The sequence below is a fragment of the Hyla sarda genome, unplaced genomic scaffold, assembly GCF_029499605.1.
Source record: "Hyla sarda isolate aHylSar1 unplaced genomic scaffold, aHylSar1.hap1 scaffold_1328, whole genome shotgun sequence".
NCBI classification, from domain to species: Eukaryota; Metazoa; Chordata; class Amphibia; order Anura; family Hylidae; genus Hyla; species Hyla sarda.
The window spans coordinates 39,771-65,517 of NW_026607953.1; the positions used below are offsets into that span (position 1 = coordinate 39,771).

General features: G+C 43.4%; 15 pseudogenes; all 15 read left to right on the forward strand.

Moving 5' to 3' along the window:
• The first annotated feature begins 493 nt into the window (after window positions 1-493).
• Window positions 494-757, forward strand: LOC130305651 (U2 spliceosomal RNA; annotated as a pseudogene).
• A 1,483-nt stretch (window positions 758-2,240) lies between these two features.
• LOC130305652 (U2 spliceosomal RNA) lies at window positions 2,241-2,504 on the forward strand (annotated as a pseudogene).
• A 1,484-nt stretch (window positions 2,505-3,988) lies between these two features.
• On the forward strand, window positions 3,989-4,236 carry LOC130305628 (U2 spliceosomal RNA; annotated as a pseudogene).
• A 1,476-nt stretch (window positions 4,237-5,712) lies between these two features.
• Window positions 5,713-5,976, forward strand: LOC130305653 (U2 spliceosomal RNA; annotated as a pseudogene).
• A 1,472-nt stretch (window positions 5,977-7,448) lies between these two features.
• On the forward strand, window positions 7,449-7,712 carry LOC130305654 (U2 spliceosomal RNA; annotated as a pseudogene).
• Window positions 7,713-9,197: 1,485 nt separating this feature from the next.
• LOC130305655 (U2 spliceosomal RNA) lies at window positions 9,198-9,461 on the forward strand (annotated as a pseudogene).
• A 1,478-nt stretch (window positions 9,462-10,939) lies between these two features.
• On the forward strand, window positions 10,940-11,203 carry LOC130305656 (U2 spliceosomal RNA; annotated as a pseudogene).
• Window positions 11,204-12,667: 1,464 nt separating this feature from the next.
• Window positions 12,668-12,930, forward strand: LOC130305637 (U2 spliceosomal RNA; annotated as a pseudogene).
• Window positions 12,931-14,398: 1,468 nt separating this feature from the next.
• On the forward strand, window positions 14,399-14,663 carry LOC130305623 (U2 spliceosomal RNA; annotated as a pseudogene).
• Window positions 14,664-16,129: 1,466 nt separating this feature from the next.
• LOC130305627 (U2 spliceosomal RNA) lies at window positions 16,130-16,392 on the forward strand (annotated as a pseudogene).
• Window positions 16,393-17,867: 1,475 nt separating this feature from the next.
• On the forward strand, window positions 17,868-18,131 carry LOC130305634 (U2 spliceosomal RNA; annotated as a pseudogene).
• Window positions 18,132-19,602: 1,471 nt separating this feature from the next.
• Window positions 19,603-19,869, forward strand: LOC130305620 (U2 spliceosomal RNA; annotated as a pseudogene).
• A 1,472-nt stretch (window positions 19,870-21,341) lies between these two features.
• On the forward strand, window positions 21,342-21,605 carry LOC130305657 (U2 spliceosomal RNA; annotated as a pseudogene).
• Window positions 21,606-23,080: 1,475 nt separating this feature from the next.
• LOC130305629 (U2 spliceosomal RNA) lies at window positions 23,081-23,344 on the forward strand (annotated as a pseudogene).
• Window positions 23,345-24,774: 1,430 nt separating this feature from the next.
• LOC130305670 (U2 spliceosomal RNA) lies at window positions 24,775-25,039 on the forward strand (annotated as a pseudogene).
• Window positions 25,040-25,747: the final 708 nt, after the last annotated feature.

Below are 25,747 nucleotides of genomic sequence, written 5' to 3' on the forward strand. Positions count from 1 at the left end.
AGCGGCACCACCATCGATTGTCAGGTCACCCGGATTCAGCAAATACCAGAGTCCAAAATGATGCAGGTTTATACTGTTAATTTTCAGTTTATCGTTACAGTTGGTGTTATTCCATGTCGGAAGGGACGCAGCTACAGCCAGTGGGGTAACTAGAGACAGGCAGGCAGCTATGTGCAACAAAGGTAGGCGTGTTGTTTTCATATGCAGATCTGAAATATTGTCTTATATGCAAGAGGAGGAGTGATGGGGGTTCAGGCAAAAGCCAGGCTATGGATTGCATTGCTAAATGCTCCATCAGAGTGCAATGGTCGCCTGTCCTTTTTTTAAGTGATGATGTGGGTTTAGCCTGTGCTGTATGTATGTATGGGTGGCTGACTGCCACCCACCCAGAGAGTGTATGGGAGGCTGGTTGGCTGCCAGCCTTCCTTCCATTCCTATGAGTAATGTGAGTGCTCATGAAGGGGACATGGTTGGGTCCACCCCTTTCCCGGTTATCCCCTCTAGGCCTTTTGGCTTAGATCAAGTGTAAAAAAAGAAAGGATCTTGCGACAGATCGCATCCTGAGGCACGTTTTTTTTTGTGTGAATACTTGCACTTGGGTGACTTGTGAGCACATACTGATACATACGTTCCCTATCTGGGGACCATAAATTAAATGGATTTTTGAGAAAGGGAGCTGATTTGGAAGCTTGCTTCTGTCGCCCTATGCATTGACCCGATGTGGCAGTATATTCGGGTAGTGAACAGTGCACCACCCCATTCCAGTGTTAAACAAGAAAGATTCTCATTTAATCCTCCGTGGGTGAGAATTTGAGTTTGAGAATTGGAGACCAAAATGATGAGTTGCACTGACTGGTTTATGAACGTCTATTCATTTAGCGTTTTAATGACCATGTTTGCACACTGATTGGTGTAAAAAAATAAAATAAAACTAAATAATAATAATCTAGCACACCTGTGCAGGTTTGACATGACATGACAGGTAGCTGTCTTGTGGGTGGTGCTGAATCCTGTTAAATGACGTGAGGGTCTCATGCCTATACACAAGGGTGTGTCATTGCTGTTGCTTGACCATGCATTGGTATCTGTGGTCAGTGAATGATAAAAACAAAATTTACCATCCATTGATGGATGGGAAATCCGCCATGAGGCATTTGTTTTTAGAAACTGCTGCTCACAACCAATGTTGCAATGGAGTGTCTCCATCTGCTGGTGGTATTGGAAAGGCATTAGTGCTATGACAGGGTCTGAAGAAGAAGAAGAAGAAGAAGAAGAAGAAGAAGAAGAAGACGGAAAAAAATATATATAAAAAGAAAAAGAGAGAGAGAGAGAGAGAGACTGACTTAGTGAGCGAGTGAGTGAGAGAGTGAGAGTGAGTGAGAGTGAATGAGTGAGTGAGTGATTGAGTGAGTGAGTGAGTGAGAACAAATGAGTTAAAGCAAGTGAGTGAGAGAGATCGAATGAATGAAAGTCTGAATGACAGAAAGAAAAAAGGATGAAGAAAGAAGCATGAAGAAAAAAAAATGTATATGGAGTTGCTGACATGAGTGCAATCTACAAAGCCGTTGAGGCTGATCCTCATGGGAGGATTATTGCACCAGGACCCTTAGCACTTTTAAAATGCCATTCAATGCCACGGGCTAGATGTAAACTGCAGATGACCATGTTGTGGTAGTTACCATGGATACCCAAGTGATGTGTGAGCTAACACATAGGCCCAACAGATTCCAAGAAGGCCAGAATCACCAGCGGCACCACCATCGATTGTCAGGTCACCCGGATTCAGCAAATACCAGAGTCCAAAATGATGCAGGTTTATACTGTTAATTTTCAGTTTATCGTTACAGTTGGTGTTATTCCATGTCGGAAGGGACGCAGCTACAGCCAGTGGGGTAACTAGAGACAGGCAGGCAGCTATGTGCAACAAAGGTAGGCGTGTTGTTTTCATATGCAGATCTGAAATATTGTCTTATATGCAAGAGGAGGAGTGATGGGGGTTCAGGCAAAAGCCAGGCTATGGATTGCATTGCTAAATGCTCCATCAGAGTGCAATGGTCGCCTGTCCTTTTTTTAAGTGATGATGTGGGTTTAGCCTGTGCTGTATGTATGTATGGGTGGCTGACTGCCACCCACCCAGAGAGTGTATGGGAGGCTGGTTGGCTGCCAGCCTTCCTTCCATTCCTATGAGTAATGTGAGTGCTCATGTAGGGGACATGGTTGGGTCCACCCCTTTCCCGGTTATCCCCTCTAGGCCTTTTGGCTTAGATCAAGTGTAAAAAAAGAAAGGATCTTGCGACAGATCGCATCCTGAGGCACGTTTTTTTTTGTGTGAATACTTGCACTTGGGTGACTTGTGAGCACATACTGATACATACGTTCCCTATCTGGGGACCATAAATTAAATGGATTTTTGAGAAAGGGAGCTGATTTGGAAGCTTGCTTCTGTCGCCCTATGCATTGACCCGATGTGGCAGTATATTCGGGTAGTGAACAGTGCACCACCCCATTCCAGTGTTAAACAAGAAAGATTCTCATTTAATCCTCCGTGGGTGAGAATTTGAGTTTGAGAATTGGAGACCAAAATGATGAGTTGCACTGACTGGTTTATGAACGTCTATTCATTTAGCGTTTTAATGACCATGTTTGCACACTGATTGGTGTAAAAAAATAAAATAAAACTAAATAATAATAATCTAGCACACCTGTGCAGGTTTGACATGACATGACAGGTAGCTGTCTTGTGGGTGGTGCTGAATCCTGTTAAATGACGTGAGGGTCTCATGCCTATACACAAGGGTGTGTCATTGCTGTTGCTTGACCATGCATTGGTATCTGTGGTCAGTGAATGATAAAAACAAAATTTACCATCCATTGATGGATGGGAAATCCGCCATGAGGCATTTGTTTTTAGAAACTGCTGCTCACAACCAATGTTGCAATGGAGTGTCTCCATCTGCTGGTGGTATTGGAAAGGCATTAGTGCTATGACAGGGTCTGAAGAAGAAGAAGAAGAAGAAGAAGAAGAAGAAGAAGACGGAAAAAAATATATATAAAAAGAAAAAGAGAGAGAGAGAGAGAGAGACTGACTTAGTGAGCGAGTGAGTGAGAGAGTGAGAGTGAGTGAGAGTGAATGAGTGAGTGAGTGATTGAGTGAGTGAGTGAGTGAGTGAGAACAAATGAGTTAAAGCAAGTGAGTGAGAGAGATCGAATGAATGAAAGTCTGAATGACAGAAAGAAAAAAGGATGAAGAAAGAAGCATGAAGAAAAAAAAATGTATATGGAGTTGCTGACATGAGTGCAATCTACAAAGCCGTTGAGGCTGATCCTCATGGGAGGATTATTGCACCAGGACCCTTAGCACTTTTAAAATGCCATTCAATGCCACGGGCTAGATGTAAACTGCAGATGACCATGTTGTGGTAGTTACCATGGATACCCAAGTGATGTGTGAGCTAACACATAGGCCCAACAGATTCCAAGAAGGCCAGAATCACCAGCGGCACCACCATCGATTGTCAGGTCACCCGGATTCAGCAAATACCAGAGTCCAAAATGATGCAGGTTTATACTGTTAATTTTCAGTTTATCGTTACAGTTGGTGTTATTCCATGTCGGAAGGGACGCAGCTACAGCCAGTGGGGTAACTAGAGACAGGCAGGCAGCTATGTGCAACAAAGGTAGGCGTGTTGTTTTCATATGCAGATCTGAAATATTGTCTTATATGCAAGAGGAGGAGTGATGGGGGTTCAGGCAAAAGCCAGGCTATGGATTGCATTGCTAAATGCTCCATCAGAGTGCAATGGTCGCCTGTCCTTTTTTTAAGTGATGATGTGGGTTTAGCCTGTGCTGTATGTATGTATGGGTGGCTGACTGCCACCCACCCAGAGAGTGTATGGGAGGCTGGTTGGCTGCCAGCCTTCCTTCCATTCCTATGAGTAATGTGAGTGCTCATGAAGGGGACATGGTTGGGTCCACCCCTTTCCCGGTTATCCCCTTTAGGCCTTTTGGCTTAGATCAAGTGTAAAAAAAGAAAGGATCTTGCGACAGATCGCATCCTGAGGCAAATACTTGCACTTGGGTGACTTGTGAGCACATACTGATACATACGTTCCCTATCTGGGGACCATAAATTAAATGGATTTTTGAGAAAGGGAGCTGATTTGGAAGCTTGCTTCTGTCGCCCTATGCATTGACCCGATGTGGCAGTATATTCGGGTAGTGAACAGTGCACCACCCCATTCCAGTGTTAAACAAGAAAGATTCTCATTTAATCCTCCGTGGGTGAGAATTTGAGTTTGAGAATTGGAGACCAAAATGATGAGTTGCACTGACTGGTTTATGAACGTCTATTCATTTAGCGTTTTAATGACCATGTTTGCACACTGATTGGTGTAAAAAAATAAAATAAAACTAAATAATAATAATCTAGCACACCTGTGCAGGTTTGACATGACATGACAGGTAGCTGTCTTGTGGGTGGTGCTGAATCCTGTTAAATGACGTGAGGGTCTCATGCCTATACACAAGGGTGTGTCATTGCTGTTGCTTGACCATGCATTGGTATCTGTGGTCAGTGAATGATAAAAACAAAATTTACCATCCATTGATGGATGGGAAATCCGCCATGAGGCATTTGTTTTTAGAAACTGCTGCTCACAACCAATGTTGCAATGGAGTGTCTCCATCTGCTGGTGGTATTGGAAAGGCATTAGTGCTATGACAGGGTCTGAAGAAGAAGAAGAAGAAGAAGAAGACGGAAAAAAATATATATAAAAAGAAAAAGAGAGAGAGAGAGAGAGAGAGAGACTGACTTAGTGAGCGAGTGAGTGAGAGAGTGAGAGTGAGTGAGAGTGAATGAGTGAGTGAGTGATTGAGTGAGTGAGTGAGTGAGTGAGAACAAATGAGTTAAAGCAAGTGAGTGAGAGAGATCGAATGAATGAAAGTCTGAATGACAGAAAGAAAAAAGGATGAAGAAAGAAGCATGAAGAAAAAAAAATGTATATGGAGTTGCTGACATGAGTGCAATCTACAAAGCCGTTGAGGCTGATCCTCATGGGAGGATTATTGCACCAGGACCCTTAGCACTTTTAAAATGCCATTCAATGCCACGGGCTAGATGTAAACTGCAGATGACCATGTTGTGGTAGTTACCATGGATACCCAAGTGATGTGTGAGCTAACACATAGGCCCAACAGATTCCAAGAAGGCCAGAATCACCAGCGGCACCACCATCGATTGTCAGGTCACCCGGATTCAGCAAATACCAGAGTCCAAAATGATGCAGGTTTATACTGTTAATTTTCAGTTTATCGTTACAGTTGGTGTTATTCCATGTCGGAAGGGACGCAGCTACAGCCAGTGGGGTAACTAGAGACAGGCAGGCAGCTATGTGCAACAAAGGTAGGCGTGTTGTTTTCATATGCAGATCTGAAATATTGTCTTATATGCAAGAGGAGGAGTGATGGGGGTTCAGGCAAAAGCCAGGCTATGGATTGCATTGCTAAATGCTCCATCAGAGTGCAATGGTCGCCTGTCCTTTTTTTAAGTGATGATGTGGGTTTAGCCTGTGCTGTATGTATGTATGGGTGGCTGACTGCCACCCACCCAGAGAGTGTATGGGAGGCTGGTTGGCTGCCAGCCTTCCTTCCATTCCTATGAGTAATGTGAGTGCTCATGAAGGGGACATGGTTGGGTCCACCCCTTTCCCGGTTATCCCCTCTAGGCCTTTTGGCTTAGATCAAGTGTAAAAAAAGAAAGGATCTTGCGACAGATCGCATCCTGAGGCACGTTTTTTTTTGTGTGAATACTTGCACTTGGGTGACTTGTGAGCACATACTGATACATACGTTCCCTATCTGGGGACCATAAATTAAATGGATTTTTGAGAAAGGGAGCTGATTTGGAAGCTTGCTTCTGTCGCCCTATGCATTGACCCGATGTGGCAGTATATTCGGGTAGTGAACAGTGCACCACCCCATTCCAGTGTTAAACAAGAAAGATTCTCATTTAATCCTCCGTGGGTGAGAATTTGAGTTTGAGAATTGGAGACCAAAATGATGAGTTGCACTGACTGGTTTATGAACGTCTATTCATTTAGCGTTTTAATGACCATGTTTGCACACTGATTGGTGTAAAAAAATAAAATAAAACTAAATAATAATAATCTAGCACACCTGTGCAGGTTTGACATGACATGACAGGTAGCTGTCTTGTGGGTGGTGCTGAATCCTGTTAAATGACGTGAGGGTCTCATGCCTATACACAAGGGTGTGTCATTGCTGTTGCTTGACCATGCATTGGTATCTGTGGTCAGTGAATGATAAAAACAAAATTTACCATCCATTGATGGATGGGAAATCCGCCATGAGGCATTTGTTTTTAGAAACTGCTGCTCACAACCAATGTTGCAATGGAGTGTCTCCATCTGCTGGTGGTATTGGAAAGGCATTAGTGCTATGACAGGGTCTGAAGAAGAAGAAGAAGAAGAAGAAGACGGAAAAAAATATATATAAAAAGAAAAAGAGAGAGAGAGAGAGAGAGACTGACTTAGTGAGCGAGTGAGTGAGAGAGTGAGAGTGAGTGAGAGTGAATGAGTGAGTGAGTGATTGAGTGAGTGAGTGAGTGAGTGAGAACAAATGAGTTAAAGCAAGTGAGTGAGAGAGATCGAATGAATGAAAGTCTGAATGACAGAAAGAAAAAAGGATGAAGAAAGAAGCATGAAGAAAAAAAAATGTATATGGAGTTGCTGACATGAGTGCAATCTACAAAGCCGTTGAGGCTGATCCTCATGGGAGGATTATTGCACCAGGACCCTTAGCACTTTTAAAATGCCATTCAATGCCACGGGCTAGATGTAAACTGCAGATGACCATGTTGTGGTAGTTACCATGGATACCCAAGTGATGTGTGAGCTAACACATAGGCCCAACAGATTCCAAGAAGGCCAGAATCACCAGCGGCACCACCATCGATTGTCAGGTCACCCGGATTCAGCAAATACCAGAGTCCAAAATGATGCAGGTTTATACTGTTAATTTTCAGTTTATCGTTACAGTTGGTGTTATTCCATGTCGGAAGGGACGCAGCTACAGCCAGTGGGGTAACTAGAGACAGGCAGGCAGCTATGTGCAACAAAGGTAGGCGTGTTGTTTTCATATGCAGATCTGAAATATTGTCTTATATGCAAGAGGAGGAGTGATGGGGGTTCAGGCAAAAGCCAGGCTATGGATTGCATTGCTAAATGCTCCATCAGAGTGCAATGGTCGCCTGTCCTTTTTTTAAGTGATGATGTGGGTTTAGCCTGTGCTGTATGTATGTATGGGTGGCTGACTGCCACCCACCCAGAGAGTGTATGGGAGGCTGGTTGGCTGCCAGCCTTCCTTCCATTCCTATGAGTAATGTGAGTGCTCATGAAGGGGACATGGTTGGGTCCACCCCTTTCCCGGTTATCCCCTCTAGGCCTTTTGGCTTAGATCAAGTGTAAAAAAAGAAAGGATCTTGCGACAGATCGCATCCTGAGGCACGTTTTTTTTTGTGTGAATACTTGCACTTGGGTGACTTGTGAGCACATACTGATACATACGTTCCCTATCTGGGGACCATAAATTAAATGGATTTTTGAGAAAGGGAGCTGATTTGGAAGCTTGCTTCTGTCGCCCTATGCATTGACCCGATGTGGCAGTATATTCGGGTAGTGAACAGTGCACCACCCCATTCCAGTGTTAAACAAGAAAGATTCTCATTTAATCCTCCGTGGGTGAGAATTTGAGTTTGAGAATTGGAGACCAAAATGATGAGTTGCACTGACTGGTTTATGAACGTCTATTCATTTAGCGTTTTAATGACCATGTTTGCACACTGATTGGTGTAAAAAAATAAAATAAAACTAAATAATAATAATCTAGCACACCTGTGCAGGTTTGACATGACATGACAGGTAGCTGTCTTGTGGGTGGTGCTGAATCCTGTTAAATGACGTGAGGGTCTCATGCCTATACACAAGGGTGTGTCATTGCTGTTGCTTGACCATGCATTGGTATCTGTGGTCAGTGAATGATAAAAACAAAATTTACCATCCATTGATGGATGGGAAATCCGCCATGAGGCATTTGTTTTTAGAAACTGCTGCTCACAACCAATGTTGCAATGGAGTGTCTCCATCTGCTGGTGGTATTGGAAAGGCATTAGTGCTATGACAGGGTCTGAAGAAGAAGAAGAAGAAGAAGAAGAAGAAGAAGAAGACGGAAAAAAATATATATAAAAAGAAAAGAGAGAGAGAGAGAGAGAGAGACTGACTTAGTGAGCGAGTGAGTGAGAGAGTGAGAGTGAGTGAGAGTGAATGAGTGAGTGAGTGATTGAGTGAGTGAGTGAGTGAGTGAGAACAAATGAGTTAAAGCAAGTGAGTGAGAGAGATCGAATGAATGAAAGTCTGAATGACAGAAAGAAAAAAGGATGAAGAAAGAAGCATGAAGAAAAAAAAATGTATATGGAGTTGCTGACATGAGTGCAATCTACAAAGCCGTTGAGGCTGATCCTCATGGGAGGATTATTGCACCAGGACCCTTAGCACTTTTAAAATGCCATTCAATGCCACGGGCTAGATGTAAACTGCAGATGACCATGTTGTGGTAGTTACCATGGATACCCAAGTGATGTGTGAGCTAACACATAGGCCCAACAGATTCCAAGAAGGCCAGAATCACCAGCGGCACCACCATCGATTGTCAGGTCACCCGGATTCAGCAAATACCAGAGTCCAAAATGATGCAGGTTTATACTGTTAATTTTCAGTTTATCGTTACAGTTGGTGTTATTCCATGTCGGAAGGGACGCAGCTACAGCCAGTGGGGTAACTAGAGACAGGCAGGCAGCTATGTGCAACAAAGGTAGGCGTGTTGTTTTCATATGCAGATCTGAAATATTGTCTTATATGCAAGAGGAGGAGTGATGGGGGTTCAGGCAAAAGCCAGGCTATGGATTGCATTGCTAAATGCTCCATCAGAGTGCAATGGTCGCCTGTCCTTTTTTTAAGTGATGATGTGGGTTTAGCCTGTGCTGTATGTATGTATGGGTGGCTGACTGCCACCCACCCAGAGAGTGTATGGGAGGCTGGTTGGCTGCCAGCCTTCCTTCCATTCCTATGAGTAATGTGAGTGCTCATGAAGGGGACATGGTTGGGTCCACCCCTTTCCCGGTTATCCCCTCTAGGCCTTTTGGCTTAGATCAAGTGTAAAAAAAGAAAGGATCTTGCGACAGATCGCATCCTGAGGCACGTTTTTTTTTGTGTGAATACTTGCACTTGGGTGACTTGTGAGCACATACTGATACATACGTTCCCTATCTGGGGACCATAAATTAAATGGATTTTTGAGAAAGGGAGCTGATTTGGAAGCTTGCTTCTGTCGCCCTATGCATTGACCCGATGTGGCAGTATATTCGGGTAGTGAACAGTGCACCACCCCATTCCAGTGTTAAACAAGAAAGATTCTCATTTAATCCTCCGTGGGTGAGAATTTGAGTTTGAGAATTGGAGACCAAAATGATGAGTTGCACTGACTGGTTTATGAACGTCTATTCATTTAGCGTTTTAATGACCATGTTTGCACACTGATTGGTGTAAAAAAATAAAATAAAACTAAATAATAATAATCTAGCACACCTGTGCAGGTTTGACATGACATGACAGGTAGCTGTCTTGTGGGTGGTGCTGAATCCTGTTAAATGACGTGAGGGTCTCATGCCTATACACAAGGGTGTGTCATTGCTGTTGCTTGACCATGCATTGGTATCTGTGGTCAGTGAATGATAAAAACAAAATTTACCATCCATTGATGGATGGGAAATCCGCCATGAGGCATTTGTTTTTAGAAACTGCTGCTCACAACCAATGTTGCAATGGAGTGTCTCCATCTGCTGGTGGTATTGGAAAGGCATTAGTGCTATGACAGGGTCTGAAGAAGAAGAAGAAGAAGAAGAAGAAGAAGACGGAAAAAAATATATATAAAAAGAAAAAGAGAGAGAGAGAGAGAGAGACTGACTTAGTGAGCGAGTGAGTGAGAGAGTGAGAGTGAGTGAGAGTGAATGAGTGAGTGAGTGATTGAGTGAGTGAGTGAGTGAGTGAGAACAAATGAGTTAAAGCAAGTGAGTGAGAGAGATCGAATGAATGAAAGTCTGAATGACAGAAAGAAAAAAGGATGAAGAAAGAAGCATGAAGAAAAAAAAATGTATATGGAGTTGCTGACATGAGTGCAATCTACAAAGCCGTTGAGGCTGATCCTCATGGGAGGATTATTGCACCAGGACCCTTAGCACTTTTAAAATGCCATTCAATGCCACGGGCTAGATGTAAACTGCAGATGACCATGTTGTGGTAGTTACCATGGATACCCAAGTGATGTGTGAGCTAACACATAGGCCCAACAGATTCCAAGAAGGCCAGAATCACCAGCGGCACCACCATCGATTGTCAGGTCACCCGGATTCAGCAAATACCAGAGTCCAAAATGATGCAGGTTTATACTGTTAATTTTCAGTTTATCGTTACAGTTGGTGTTATTCCATGTCGGAAGGGACGCAGCTACAGCCAGTGGGGTAACTAGAGACAGGCAGGCAGCTATGTGCAACAAAGGTAGGCGTGTTGTTTTCATATGCAGATCTGAAATATTGTCTTATATGCAAGAGGAGGAGTGATGGGGGTTCAGGCAAAAGCCAGGCTATGGATTGCATTGCTAAATGCTCCATCAGAGTGCAATGGTCGCCTGTCCTTTTTTTAAGTGATGATGTGGGTTTAGCCTGTGCTGTATGTATGTATGGGTGGCTGACTGCCACCCACCCAGAGAGTGTATGGGAGGCTGGTTGGCTGCCAGCCTTCCTTCCATTCCTATGAGTAATGTGAGTGCTCATGAAGGGGACATGGTTGGGTCCACCCCTTTCCCGGTTATCCCCTCTAGGCCTTTTGGCTTAGATCAAGTGTAAAAAAAGAAAGGATCTTGCGACAGATCGCATCCTGAGGCACGTTTTTTTTTGTGTGAATACTTGCACTTGGGTGACTTGTGAGCACATACTGATACATACGTTCCCTATCTGGGGACCATAAATTAAATGGATTTTTGAGAAAGGGAGCTGATTTGGAAGCTTGCTTCTGTCGCCCTATGCATTGACCCGATGTGGCAGTATATTCGGGTAGTGAACAGTGCACCACCCCATTCCAGTGTTAAACAAGAAAGATTCTCATTTAATCCTCCGTGGGTGAGAATTTGAGTTTGAGAATTGGAGACCAAAATGATGAGTTGCACTGACTGGTTTATGAACGTCTATTCATTTAGCGTTTTAATGACCATGTTTGCACACTGATTGGTGTAAAAAAATAAAATAAAACTAAATAATAATAATCTAGCACACCTGTGCAGGTTTGACATGACATGACAGGTAGCTGTCTTGTGGGTGGTGCTGAATCCTGTTAAATGACGTGAGGGTCTCATGCCTATACACAAGGGTGTGTCATTGCTGTTGCTTGACCATGCATTGGTATCTGTGGTCAGTGAATGATAAAAACAAAATTTACCATCCATTGATGGATGGGAAATCCGCCATGAGGCATTTGTTTTTAGAAACTGCTGCTCACAACCAATGTTGCAATGGAGTGTCTCCATCTGCTGGTGGTATTGGAAAGGCATTAGTGCTATGACAGGGTCTGAAGAAGAAGAAGAAGAAGAAGAAGACGGAAAAAAATATATATAAAAAGAAAAAGAGAGAGAGAGAGAGAGAGACTGACTTAGTGAGCGAGTGAGTGAGAGAGTGAGAGTGAGTGAGAGTGAATGAGTGATTGAGTGAGTGAGTGAGTGAGTGAGAACAAATGAGTTAAAGCAAGTGAGTGAGAGAGATCGAATGAATGAAAGTCTGAATGACAGAAAGAAAAAAGGATGAAGAAAGAAGCATGAAGAAAAAAAAATGTATATGGAGTTGCTGACATGAGTGCAATCTACAAAGCCGTTGAGGCTGATCCTCATGGGAGGATTATTGCACCAGGACCCTTAGCACTTTTAAAATGCCATTCAATGCCACGGGCTAGATGTAAACTGCAGATGACCATGTTGTGGTAGTTACCATGGATACCCAAGTGATGTGTGAGCTAACACATAGGCCCAACAGATTCCAAGAAGGCCAGAATCACCAGCGGCACCACCATCGATTGTCAGGTCACCCGGATTCAGCAAATACCAGAGTCCAAAATGATGCAGGTTTATACTGTTAATTTTCAGTTTATCGTTACAGTTGGTGTTATTCCATGTCGGAAGGGACGCAGCTACAGCCAGTGGGGTAACTAGAGACAGGCAGGCAGCTATGTGCAACAAAGGTAGGCGTGTTGTTTTCATATGCAGATCTGAAATATTGTCTTATATGCAAGAGGAGGAGTGATGGGGGTTCAGGCAAAAGCCAGGCTATGGATTGCATTGCTAAATGCTCCATCAGAGTGCAATGGTCGCCTGTCCTTTTTTTAAGTGATGATGTGGGTTTAGCCTGTGCTGTATGTATGTATGGGTGGCTGACTGCCACCCACCCAGAGAGTGTATGGGAGGCTGGTTGGCTGCCAGCCTTCCTTCCATTCCTATGAGTAATGTGAGTGCTCATGAAGGGGACATGGTTGGGTCCACCCCTTTCCCGGTTATCCCCTCTAGGCCTTTTGGCTTAGATCAAGTGTAAAAAAAGAAAGGATCTTGCGACAGATCGCATCCTGAGGCACGTTTTTTTTGTGTGAATACTTGCACTTGGGTGACTTGTGAGCACATACTGATACATACGTTCCCTATCTGGGGACCATAAATTAAATGGATTTTTGAGAAAGGGAGCTGATTTGGAAGCTTGCTTCTGTCGCCCTATGCATTGACCCGATGTGGCAGTATATTCGGGTAGTGAACAGTGCACCACCCCATTCCAGTGTTAAACAAGAAAGATTCTCATTTAATCCTCCGTGGGTGAGAATTTGAGTTTGAGAATTGGAGACCAAAATGATGAGTTGCACTGACTGGTTTATGAACGTCTATTCATTTAGCGTTTTAATGACCATGTTTGCACACTGATTGGTGTAAAAAAATAAAATAAAACTAAATAATAATAATCTAGCACACCTGTGCAGGTTTGACATGACATGACAGGTAGCTGTCTTGTGGGTGGTGCTGAATCCTGTTAAATGACGTGAGGGTCTCATGCCTATACACAAGGGTGTGTCATTGCTGTTGCTTGACCATGCATTGGTATCTGTGGTCAGTGAATGATAAAAACAAAATTTACCATCCATTGATGGATGGGAAATCCGCCATGAGGCATTTGTTTTTAGAAACTGCTGCTCACAACCAATGTTGCAATGGAGTGTCTCCATCTGCTGGTGGTATTGGAAAGGCATTAGTGCTATGACAGGGTCTGAAGAAGAAGAAGAAGAAGAAGAAGACAGAAAAAAATATATATAAAAAGAAAAAGAGAGAGAGAGAGAGAGAGACTGACTTAGTGAGCGAGTGAGTGAGAGAGTGAGAGTGAGTGAGAGTGAATGAGTGAGTGAGTGATTGAGTGAGTGAGTGAGTGAGAACAAATGAGTTAAAGCAAGTGAGTGAGAGAGATCGAATGAATGAAAGTCTGAATGACAGAAAGAAAAAAGGATGAAGAAAGAAGCATGAAGAAAAAAAAATGTATATGGAGTTGCTGACATGAGTGCAATCTACAAAGCCGTTGAGGCTGATCCTCATGGGAGGATTATTGCACCAGGACCCTTAGCACTTTTAAAATGCCATTCAATGCCACGGGCTAGATGTAAACTGCAGATGACCATGTTGTGGTAGTTACCATGGATACCCAAGTGATGTGTGAGCTAACACATAGGCCCAACAGATTCCAAGAAGGCCAGAATCACCAGCGGCACCACCATCGATTGTCAGGTCACCCGGATTCAGCAAATACCAGAGTCCAAAATGATGCAGGTTTATACTGTTAATTTTCAGTTTATCGTTACAGTTGGTGTTATTCCATGTCGGAAGGGACGCAGCTACAGCCAGTGGGGTAACTAGAGACAGGCAGGCAGCTATGTGCAACAAAGGTAGGCGTGTTGTTTTCATATGCAGATCTGAAATATTGTCTTATATGCAAGAGGAGGAGTGATGGGGGTTCAGGCAAAAGCCAGGCTATGGATTGCATTGCTAAATGCTCCATCAGAGTGCAATGGTCGCCTGTCCTTTTTTTAAGTGATGATGTGGGTTTAGCCTGTGCTGTATGTATGTATGGGTGGCTGACTGCCACCCACCCAGAGAGTGTATGGGAGGCTGGTTGGCTGCCAGCCTTCCTTCCATTCCTATGAGTAATGTGAGTGCTCATGAAGGGGACATGGTTGGGTCCACCCCTTTCCCGGTTATCCCCTCTAGGCCTTTTGGCTTAGATCAAGTGTAAAAAAAGAAAGGATCTTGCGACAGATCGCATCCTGAGGCACGTTTTTTTTTTGTGTGAATACTTGCACTTGGGTGACTTGTGAGCACATACTGATACATGCGTTCCCTATCTGGGGACCATAAATTAAATGGATTTTTGAGAAAGGGAGCTGATTTGGAAGCTTGCTTCTGTCGCCCTATGCATTGACCCGATGTGGCAGTATATTCGGGTAGTGAACAGTGCACCACCCCATTCCAGTGTTAAACAAGAAAGATTCTCATTTAATCCTCCGTGGGTGAGAATTTGAGTTTGAGAATTGGAGACCAAAATGATGAGTTGCACTGACTGGTTTATGAACGTCTATTCATTTAGCGTTTTAATGACCATGTTTGCACACTGATTGGTGTAAAAAAATAAAATAAAACTAAATAATAATAATCTAGCACACCTGTGCAGGTTTGACATGACATGACAGGTAGCTGTCTTGTGGGTGGTGCTGAATCCTGTTAAATGACGTGAGGGTCTCATGCCTATACACAAGGGTGTGTCATTGCTGTTGCTTGACCATGCATTGGTATCTGTGGTCAGTGAATGATAAAAACAAAATTTACCATCCATTGATGGATGGGAAATCCGCCATGAGGCATTTGTTTTTAGAAACTGCTGCTCACAACCAATGTTGCAATGGAGTGTCTCCATCTGCTGGTGGTATTGGAAAGGCATTAGTGCTATGACAGGGTCTGAAGAAGAAGAAGAAGAAGAAGAAGACGGAAAAAAATATATATAAAAAGAAAAAGAGAGAGAGAGAGAGAGAGAGACTGACTTAGTGAGCGAGTGAGTGAGAGAGTGAGAGTGAGTGAGAGTGAATGAGTGATTGAGTGAGTGAGTGAGTGAGTGAGAACAAATGAGTTAAAGCAAGTGAGTGAGAGAGATCGAATGAATGAAAGTCTGAATGACAGAAAGAAAAAAGGATGAAGAAAGAAGCATGAAGAAAAAAAAATGTATATGGAGTTGCTGACATGAGTGCAATCTACAAAGCCGTTGAGGCTGATCCTCATGGGAGGATTATTGCACCAGGACCCTTAGCACTTTTAAAATGCCATTCAATGCCACGGGCTAGATGTAAACTGCAGATGACCATGTTGTGGTAGTTACCATGGATACCCAAGTGATGTGTGAGCTAACACATAGGCCCAACAGATTCCAAGAAGGCCAGAATCACCAGCGGCACCACCATCGATTGTCAGGTCACCCGGATTCAGCAAATACCAGAGTCCAAAATGATGCAGGTTTATACTGTTAATTTTCAGTTTATCGTTACAGTTGGTGTTATTCCATGTCGGAAGGGACGCAGCTACAGCCAGTGGGGTAACTAGAGACAGGCAGGCAGCTATGTGCAACAAAGGTAGGCGTGTTGTTTTCATATGCAGATCTGAAATATTGTCTTATATGCAAGAGGAGGAGTGATGGGGGTTCAGGCAAAAGCCAGGCTATGGATTGCATTGCTAAATGCTCCATCAGAGTGCAATGGTCGCCTGTCCTTTTTTTAAGTGATGATGTGGGTTTAGCCTGTGCTGTATGTATGTATGGGTGGCTGACTGCCACCCACCCAGAGAGTGTATGGGAGGCTGGTTGGCTGCCAGCCTTCCTTCCATTCCTATGAGTAATGTGAGTGCTCATGAAGGGGACATGGTTGGGTCCACCCCTTTCCCGGTTATCCCCTCTAGGCCTTTTGGCTTAGATCAAGTGTAAAAAAAGAAAGGATCTTGCGACAGATCGCATCCTGAGGCACGTTTTTTTTGTGTGAATACTTGCACTTGGGTGACTTGTGAGCACATACTGATACATACGTTCCCTATCTGGGGACCATAAATTAAATGGATTTTTGAGAAAGGGAGCTGATTTGGAAGCTTGCTTCTGTCGCCCTATGCATTGACCCGATGTGGCAGGATATTCGGGTAGTGAACAGTGCACCACCCCATTCCAGTGTTAAACAAGAAAGATTCTCATTTAATCCTCCGTGGGTGAGAATTTGAGTTTGAGAATTGGAGACCAAAATGATGAGTTGCACTGACTGGTTTATGAACGTCTATTCATTTAGCGTTTTAATGACCATGTTTGCACACTGATTGGTGTAAAAAAATAAAATAAAACTAAATAATAATAATCTAGCACACCTGTGCAGGTTTGACATGACATGACAGGTAGCTGTCTTGTGGGTGGTGCTGAATCCTGTTAAATGACGTGAGGGTCTCATGCCTATACACAAGGGTGTGTCATTGCTGTTGCTTGACCATGCATTGGTATCTGTGGTCAGTGAATGATAAAAACAAAATTTACCATCCATTGATGGATGGGAAATCCGCCATGAGGCATTTGTTTTTAGAAACTGCTGCTCACAACCAATGTTGCAATGGAGTGTCTCCATCTGCTGGTGGTATTGGAAAGGCATTAGTGCTATGACAGGGTCTGAAGAAGAAGAAGAAGAAGAAGAAGAAGACGGAAAAAAATATATATAAAAAGAAAAAGAGAGAGAGAGAGAGAGAGACTGACTTAGTGAGCGAGTGAGTGAGAGAGTGAGAGTGAGTGAGAGTGAATGAGTGAGTGAGTGATTGAGTGAGTGAGTGAGTGAGTGAGAACAAATGAGTTAAAGCAAGTGAGTGAGAGAGATCGAATGAATGAAAGTCTGAATGACAGAAAGAAAAAAGGATGAAGAAAGAAGCATGAAGAAAAAAAAATGTATATGGAGTTGCTGACATGAGTGCAATCTACAAAGCCGTTGAGGCTGATCCTCATGGGAGGATTATTGCACCAGGACCCTTAGCACTTTTAAAATGCCATTCAATGCCACGGGCTAGATGTAAACTGCAGATGACCATGTTGTGGTAGTTACCATGGATACCCAAGTGATGTGTGAGCTAACACATAGGCCCAACAGATTCCAAGAAGGCCAGAATCACCAGCGGCACCACCATCGATTGTCAGGTCACCCGGATTCAGCAAATACCAGAGTCCAAAATGATGCAGGTTTATACTGTTAATTTTCAGTTTATCGTTACAGTTGGTGTTATTCCATGTCGGAAGGGACGCAGCTACAGCCAGTGGGGTAACTAGAGACAGGCAGGCAGCTATGTGCAACAAAGGTAGGCGTGTTGTTTTCATATGCAGATCTGAAATATTGTCTTATATGCAAGAGGAGGAGTGATGGGGGTTCAGGCAAAAGCCAGGCTATGGATTGCATTGCTAAATGCTCCATCAGAGTGCAATGGTCGCCTGTCCTTTTTTTAAGTGATGATGTGGGTTTAGCCTGTGCTGTATGTATGTATGGGTGGCTGACTGCCACCCACCCAGAGAGTGTATGGGAGGCTGGTTGGCTGCCAGCCTTCCTTCCATTCCTATGAGTAATGTGAGTGCTCATGAAGGGGACATGGTTGGGTCCACCCCTTTCCCGGTTATCCCCTCTAGGCCTTTTGGCTTAGATCAAGTGTAAAAAAAGAAAGGATCTTGTGACAGATCGCATCCTGAGGCACGTTTTTTTTTGTGTGAATACTTGCACTTGGGTGACTTGTGAGCACATACTGATACATACGTTCCCTATCTGGGGACCATAAATTAAATGGATTTTTGAGAAAGGGAGCTGATTTGGAAGCTTGCTTCTGTCGCCCTATGCATTGACCCGATGTGGCAGTATATTCGGGTAGTGAACAGTGCACCACCCCATTCCAGTGTTAAACAAGAAAGATTCTCATTTAATCCTCCGTGGGTGAGAATTTGAGTTTGAGAATTGGAGACCAAAATGATGAGTTGCACTGACTGGTTTATGAACGTCTATTCATTTAGCGTTTTAATGACCATGTTTGCACACTGATTGGTGTAAAAAAATAAAATAAAACTAAATAATAATAATCTAGCACACCTGTGCAGGTTTGACATGACATGACAGGTAGCTGTCTTGTGGGTGGTGCTGAATCCTGTTAAATGACGTGAGGGTCTCATGCCTATACACAAGGGTGTGTCATTGCTGTTGCTTGACCATGCATTGGTATCTGTGGTCAGTGAATGATAAAAACAAAATTTACCATCCATTGATGGATGGGAAATCCGCCATGAGGCATTTGTTTTTAGAAACTGCTGCTCACAACCAATGTTGCAATGGAGTGTCTCCATCTGCTGGTGGTATTGGAAAGGCATTAGTGCTATGACAGGGTCTGAAGAAGAAGAAGAAGAAGAAGAAGAAGACGGAAAAAAATATATATAAAAAGAAAAAGAGAGAGAGAGAGAGAGAGACTGACTTAGTGAGCGAGTGAGTGAGAGAGTGAGAGTGAGTGAGAGTGAATGAGTGAGTGAGTGATTGAGTGAGTGAGTGAGTGAGAACAAATGAGTTAAAGCAAGTGAGTGAGAGAGATCGAATGAATGAAAGTCTGAATGACAGAAAGAAAAAAGGATGAAGAAAGAAGCATGAAGAAAAAAAAATGTATATGGAGTTGCTGACATGAGTGCAATCTACAAAGCCGTTGAGGCTGATCCTCATGGGAGGATTATTGCACCAGGACCCTTAGCACTTTTAAAATGCCATTCAATGCCACGGGCTAGATGTAAACTGCAGATGACCATGTTGTGGTAGTTACCATGGATACCCAAGTGATGTGTGAGCTAACACATAGGCCCAACAGATTCCAAGAAGGCCAGAATCACCAGCGGCACCACCATCGATTGTCAGGTCACCCGGATTCAGCAAATACCAGAGTCCAAAATGATGCAGGTTTATACTGTTAATTTTCAGTTTATCGTTACAGTTGGTGTTATTCCATGTCGGAAGGGACGCAGCTACAGCCAGTGGGGTAACTAGAGACAGGCAGGCAGCTATGTGCAACAAAGGTAGGCGTGTTGTTTTCATATGCAGATCTGAAATATTGTCTTATATGCAAGAGGAGGAGTGATGGGGGTTCAGGCAAAAGCCAGGCTATGGATTGCATTGCTAAATGCTCCATCAGAGTGCAATGGTCGCCTGTCCTTTTTTTAAGTGATGATGTGGGTTTAGCCTGTGCTGTATGTATGTATGGGTGGCTGACTGCCACCCACCCAGAGAGTGTATGGGAGGCTGGTTGGCTGCCAGCCTTCCTTCCATTCCTATGAGTAATGTGAGTGCTCATGAAGGGGACATGGTTGGGTCCACCCCTTTCCCGGTTATCCCCTCTAGGCCTTTTGGCTTAGATCAAGTGTAAAAAAAGAAAGGATCTTGCGACAGATCGCATCCTGAGGCACGTTTTTTTTTTTTGTGTGAATACTTGCACTTGGGTGACTTGTGAGCACATACTGATACATACGTTCCCTATCTGGGGACCATAAATTAAATGGATTTTTGAGAAAGGGAGCTGATTTGGAAGCTTGCTTCTGTCGCCCTATGCATTGACCCGATGTGGCAGTATATTCGGGTAGTGAACAGTGCACCACCCCATTCCAGTGTTAAACAAGAAAGATTCTCATTTAATCCTCCGTGGGTGAGAATTTGAGTTTGAGAATTGGAGACCAAAATGATGCGTTGCACTGACTGGTTTATGAACGTCTATTCATTTAGCGTTTTAATGACCATGTTTGCACACTGATTGGTGTAAAAAAATAAAATAAAACTAAATAATAATAATCTAGCACACCTGTGCAGGTTTGACATGACATGACAGGTAGCTGTCTTGTGGGTGGTGCTGAATCCTGTTAAATGACGTGAGGGTCTCATGCCTATACACAAGGGTGTGTCATTGCTGTTGCTTGACCATGCATTGGTATCTGTGGTCAGTGAATGATAAAAACAAAATTTACCATCCATTGATGGATGGGAAATCCGCCATGAGGAATTTGTTTTTAGAAACTGCTGCTCACAACCAATGTTGCAATGGAGTGTCTCCATCTGCTGGTGGTATTGGAAAGGCATTAGTGCTATGACAGGGTCTGAAGAAGAAGAAGAAGAAGAAGAAGACGGAAAAAAATATATATAAAAAGAAAAAGAGAGAGAGAGAGAGAGAGACTGACTTAGTGAGCGAGTGAGTGAGAGAGTGAGAGTGAGTGAGAGTGAATGAGTGAGTGAGTGATTGAGTGAGTGAGTGAGTGAGTGAGAACAAATGAGTTAAAGCAAGTGAGTGAGAGAGATCGAATGAATGAAAGTCTGAATGACAGAAAGAAAAAAGGATGAAGAAAGAAGCATGAAGAAAAAAAAATGTATATGGAGTTGCTGACATGAGTGCAATCTACAAAGCCGTTGAGGCTGATCCTCATGGGAGGATTATTGCACCAGGACCCTTAGCACTTTTAAAATGCCATTCAATGCCACGGGCTAGATGTAAACTGCAGATGACCATGTTGTGGTAGTTACCATGGATACCCAAGTGATGTGTGAGCTAACACATAGGCCCAACAGATTCCAAGAAGGCCAGAATCACCAGCGGCACCACCATCGATTGTCAGGTCACCCGGATTCAGCAAATACCAGAGTCCAAAATGATGCAGGTTTATACTGTTAATTTTCAGTTTATCGTTACAGTTGGTGTTATTCCATGTCGGAAGGGACGCAGCTACAGCCAGTGGGGTAACTAGAGACAGGCAGGCAGCTATGTGCAACAAAGGTAGGCGTGTTGTTTTCATATGCAGATCTGAAATATTGTCTTATATGCAAGAGGAGGAGTGATGGGGGTTCAGGCAAAAGCCAGGCTATGGATTGCATTGCTAAATGCTCCATCAGAGTGCAATGGTCGCCTGTCCTTTTTTTAAGTGATGATGTGGGTTTAGCCTGTGCTGTATGTATGTATGGGTGGCTGACTGCCACCCACCCAGAGAGTGTATGGGAGGCTGGTTGGCTGCCAGCCTTCCTTCCATTCCTATGAGTAATGTGAGTGCTCATGAAGGGGACATGGTTGGGTCCACCCCTTTCCCGGTTATCCCCTCTAGGCCTTTTGGCTTAGATCAAGTGTAAAAAAAGAAAGGATCTTGCGACAGATCGCATCCTGAGGCACGTTTTTTTTTGTGTGAATACTTGCACTTGGGTGACTTGTGAGCACATACTGATACATACGTTCCCTATCTGGGGACCATAAATTAAATGGATTTTTGAGAAAGGGAGCTGATTTGGAAGCTTGCTTCTGTCGCCCTATGCATTGACCCGATGTGGCAGTATATTCGGGTAGTGAACAGTGCACCACCCCATTCCAGTGTTAAACAAGAAAGATTCTCATTTAATCCTCCGTGGGTGAGAATTTGAGTTTGAGAATTGGAGACCAAAATGATGAGTTGCACTGACTGGTTTATGAACGTCTATTCATTTAGCGTTTTAATGACCATGTTTGCACACTGATTGGTGTAAAAAAATAAAATAAAACTAAATAATAATAATCTAGCACACCTGTGCAGGTTTGACATGACATGACAGGTAGCTGTCTTGTGGGTGGTGCTGAATCCTGTTAAATGACGTGAGGGTCTCATGCCTATACACAAGGGTGTGTCATTGCTGTTGCTTGACCATGCATTGGTATCTGTGGTCAGTGAATGATAAAAACAAAATTTACCATCCATTGATGGATGGGAAATCCGCCATGAGGAATTTGTTTTTAGAAACTGCTGCTCACAACCAATGTTGCAATGGAGTGTCTCCATCTGCTGGTGGTATTGGAAAGGCATTAGTGCTATGACAGGGTCTGAAGAAGAAGAAGAAGAAGAAGAAGAAGACGGAAAAAAATATATATAAAAAGAAAAAGAGAGAGAGAGAGAGAGAGACTGACTTAGTGAGCGAGTGAGTGAGAGAGTGAGAGTGAGTGAGAGTGAATGAGTGAGTGAGTGATTGAGTGAGTGAGTGAGTGAGTGAGAACAAATGAGTTAAAGCAAGTGAGTGAGAGAGATCGAATGAATGAAAGTCTGAATGACAGAAAGAAAAAAGGATGAAGAAAGAAGCATGAAGAAAAAAAAATGTATATGGAGTTGCTGACATGAGTGCAATCTACAAAGCCGTTGAGGCTGATCCTCATGGGAGGATTATTGCACCAGGACCCTTAGCACTTTTAAAATGCCATTCAATGCCACGGGCTAGATGTAAACTGCAGATGACCATGTTGTGGTAGTTACCATGGATACCCAAGTGATGTGTGAGCTAACACATAGGCCCAACAGATTCCAAGAAGGCCAGAATCACCAGCGGCACCACCATCGATTGTCAGGTCACCCGGATTCAGCAAATACCAGAGTCCAAAATGATGCAGGTTTATACTGTTAATTTTCAGTTTATCGTTACAGTTGGTGTTATTCCATGTCGGAAGGGACGCAGCTACAGCCAGTGGGGTAACTAGAGACAGGCAGGCAGCTATGTGCAACAAAGGTAGGCGTGTTGTTTTCATATGCAGATCTGAAATATTGTCTTATATGCAAGAGGAGGAGTGATGGGGGTTCAGGCAAAAGCCAGGCTATGGATTGCATTGCTAAATGCTCCATCAGAGTGCAATGGTCGCCTGTCCTTTTTTTAAGTGATGATGTGGGTTTAGCCTGTGCTGTATGTATGTATGGGTGGCTGACTGCCACCCACCCAGAGAGTGTATGGGAGGCTGGTTGGCTGCCAGCCTTCCTTCCATTCCTATGAGTAATGTGAGTGCTCATGAAGGGAACATGGTTGGGTCCACCCCTTTCCCGGTTATCCCCTCTAGGCCTTTTTGCTTAGATCAAGTGTAAAAAAAGAAAGGATCTTGCGACAGATCGCATCCTGAGGCACGTTTTTTTTTGTGTGAATACTTGCACTTGGGTGACTTGTGAGCACATACTGATACATACGTTCCCTATCTGGGGACCATAAATTAAATGGATTTTTGAGAAAGGGAGCTGATTTGGAAGCTTGCTTCTGTCGCCCTATGCATTGACCCGATGTGGCAGTATATTCGGGTAGTGAACAGTGCACCACCCCATTCCAGTGTTAAACAAGAAAGATTCTCATTTAATCCTCCGTGGGTGAGAATTTGAGTTTGAGAATTGGAGACCAAAATGATGAGTTGCACTGACTGGTTTATGAACGTCTATTCATTTAGCGTTTTAATGACCATGTTTGCACACTGATTGGTGTAAAAAAATAAAATAAAACTAAATAATAATAATCTAGCACACCTGTGCAGGTTTGACATGACATGACAGGTAGCTGTCTTGTGGGTGGTGCTGAATCCAGTTAAATGACGTGAGGGTCTCATGCCTATACACAAGGGTGTGTCATTGCTGTTGCTTGACCATGCATTGGTATCTGTGGTCAGTGAATGATAAAAACAAAATTTACCATCCATTGATGGATGGGAAATCCGCCATGAGGCATTTGTTTTTAGAAACTGCTGCTCACAACCAATGTTGCAATGGAGTGTCTCCAACTGCTGGTGGTATTGGAAAGGCATTAGTGCTATGACAGGGTCTGAAGAAGAAGAAGAAGAAGAAGAAGAAGAAGACGGAAAAAAATATATATAAAAAGAAAAAGAGAGAGAGAGAGAGAGAGACTGACTTAGTGAGCGAGTGATTGAGTGAGTGAGTGAGTGAGAACAAATGAGTTAAAGCAAGTGAGTGAGAGAGATCGAATGAATGAAAGTCTGAATGACAGAAAGAAAAAAGGATGAAGAAAGAAGCATGAAGAAAAAAAAATGTATATGGAGTTGCTGACATGAGTGCAATCTACAAAGCCGTTGAGGCTGATCCTCATGGGAGGATTATTGCACCAGGACCCTTAGCACTTTTAAAATGCCATTCAATGCCACGGGCTAGATGTAAACTGCAGATGACCATGTTGTGGTAGTTACCATGGATACCCAAGTGATGTGTGAGCTAACACATAGGCCCAACAGATTCCAAGAAGGCCAGAATCACCAGCGGCACCACCATCGATTGTCAGGTCACCCGGATTCAGCAAATACCAGAGTCCAAAATGATGCAGGTTTATACTGTTAATTTTCAGTTTATCGTTACAGTTGGTGTTATTCCATGTCGGAAGGGACGCAGCTACAGCCAGTGGGGTAACTAGAGACAGGCAGGCAGCTATGTGCAACAAAGGTAGGCGTGTTGTTTTCATATGCAGATCTGAAATATTGTCTTATATGCAAGAGGAGGAGTGATGGGGGTTCAGGCAAAAGCCAGGCTATGGATTGCATTGCTAAATGCTCCATCAGAGTGCAATGGTCGCCTGTCCTTTTTTTAAGTGATGATGTGGGTTTAGCCTGTGCTGTATGTATGTATGGGTGGCTGACTGCCACCCACCCAGAGAGTGTATGGGAGGCTGGTTGGCTGCCAGCCTTCCTTCCATTCCTATGAGTAATGTGAGTGCTCATGAAGGGGACATGGTTGGGTCCACCCCTTTCCCGGTTATCCCCTCTAGGCCTTTTGGCTTAGATCAAGTGTAAAAAAAGAAAGGATCTTGCGACAGATCGCATCCTGAGGCACGTTTTTTTTTTGTGTGAATACTTGCACTTGGGTGACTTGTGAGCACATACTGATACATACGTTCCCTATCTGGGGACCATAAATTAAATGGATTTTTGAGAAAGGGAGCTGATTTGGAAGCTTGCTTCTGTCGCCCTATGCATTGACCCGATGTGGCAGTATATTCGGGTAGTGAACAGTGCACCACCCCATTCCAGTGTTAAACAAGAAAGATTCTCATTTAATCCTCCGTGGGTGAGAATTTGAGTTTGAGAATTGGAGACCAAAATGATGAGTTGCACTGACTGGTTTATGAACGTCTATTCATTTAGCGTTTTAATGACCATGTTTGCACACTGATTGGTGTAAAAAAATAAAATAAAACTAAATAATAATAATCTAGCACACCTGTGCAGGTTTGACATGACATGACAGGTAGCTGTCTTGTGGGTGGTGCTGAATCCTGTTAAATGACGTGAGGGTCTCATGCCTATACACAAGGGTGTGTCATTGCTGTTGCTTGACCATGCATTGGTATCTGTGGTCAGTGAATGATAAAAACAAAATTTACCATCCATTGATGGATGGGAAATCCGCCATGAGGCATTTGTTTTTAGAAACTGCTGCTCACAACCAATGTTGCAATGGAGTGTCTCCATCTGCTGGTGGTATTGGAAAGGCATTAGTGCTATGACAGGGTCTGAAGAAGAAGAAGAAGAAGAAGACGGAAAAAAATATATATAAAAAGAAAAAGAGAGAGAGAGAGAGAGAGACTGACTTAGTGAGCGAGTGAGTGAGAGAGTGAGAGTGAGTGAGAGTGAATGAGTGAGTGAGTGATTGAGTGAGTGAGTGAGTGAGTGAGAACAAATGAGTTAAAGCAAGTGAGTGAGAGAGATCGAATGAATGAAAGTCTGAATG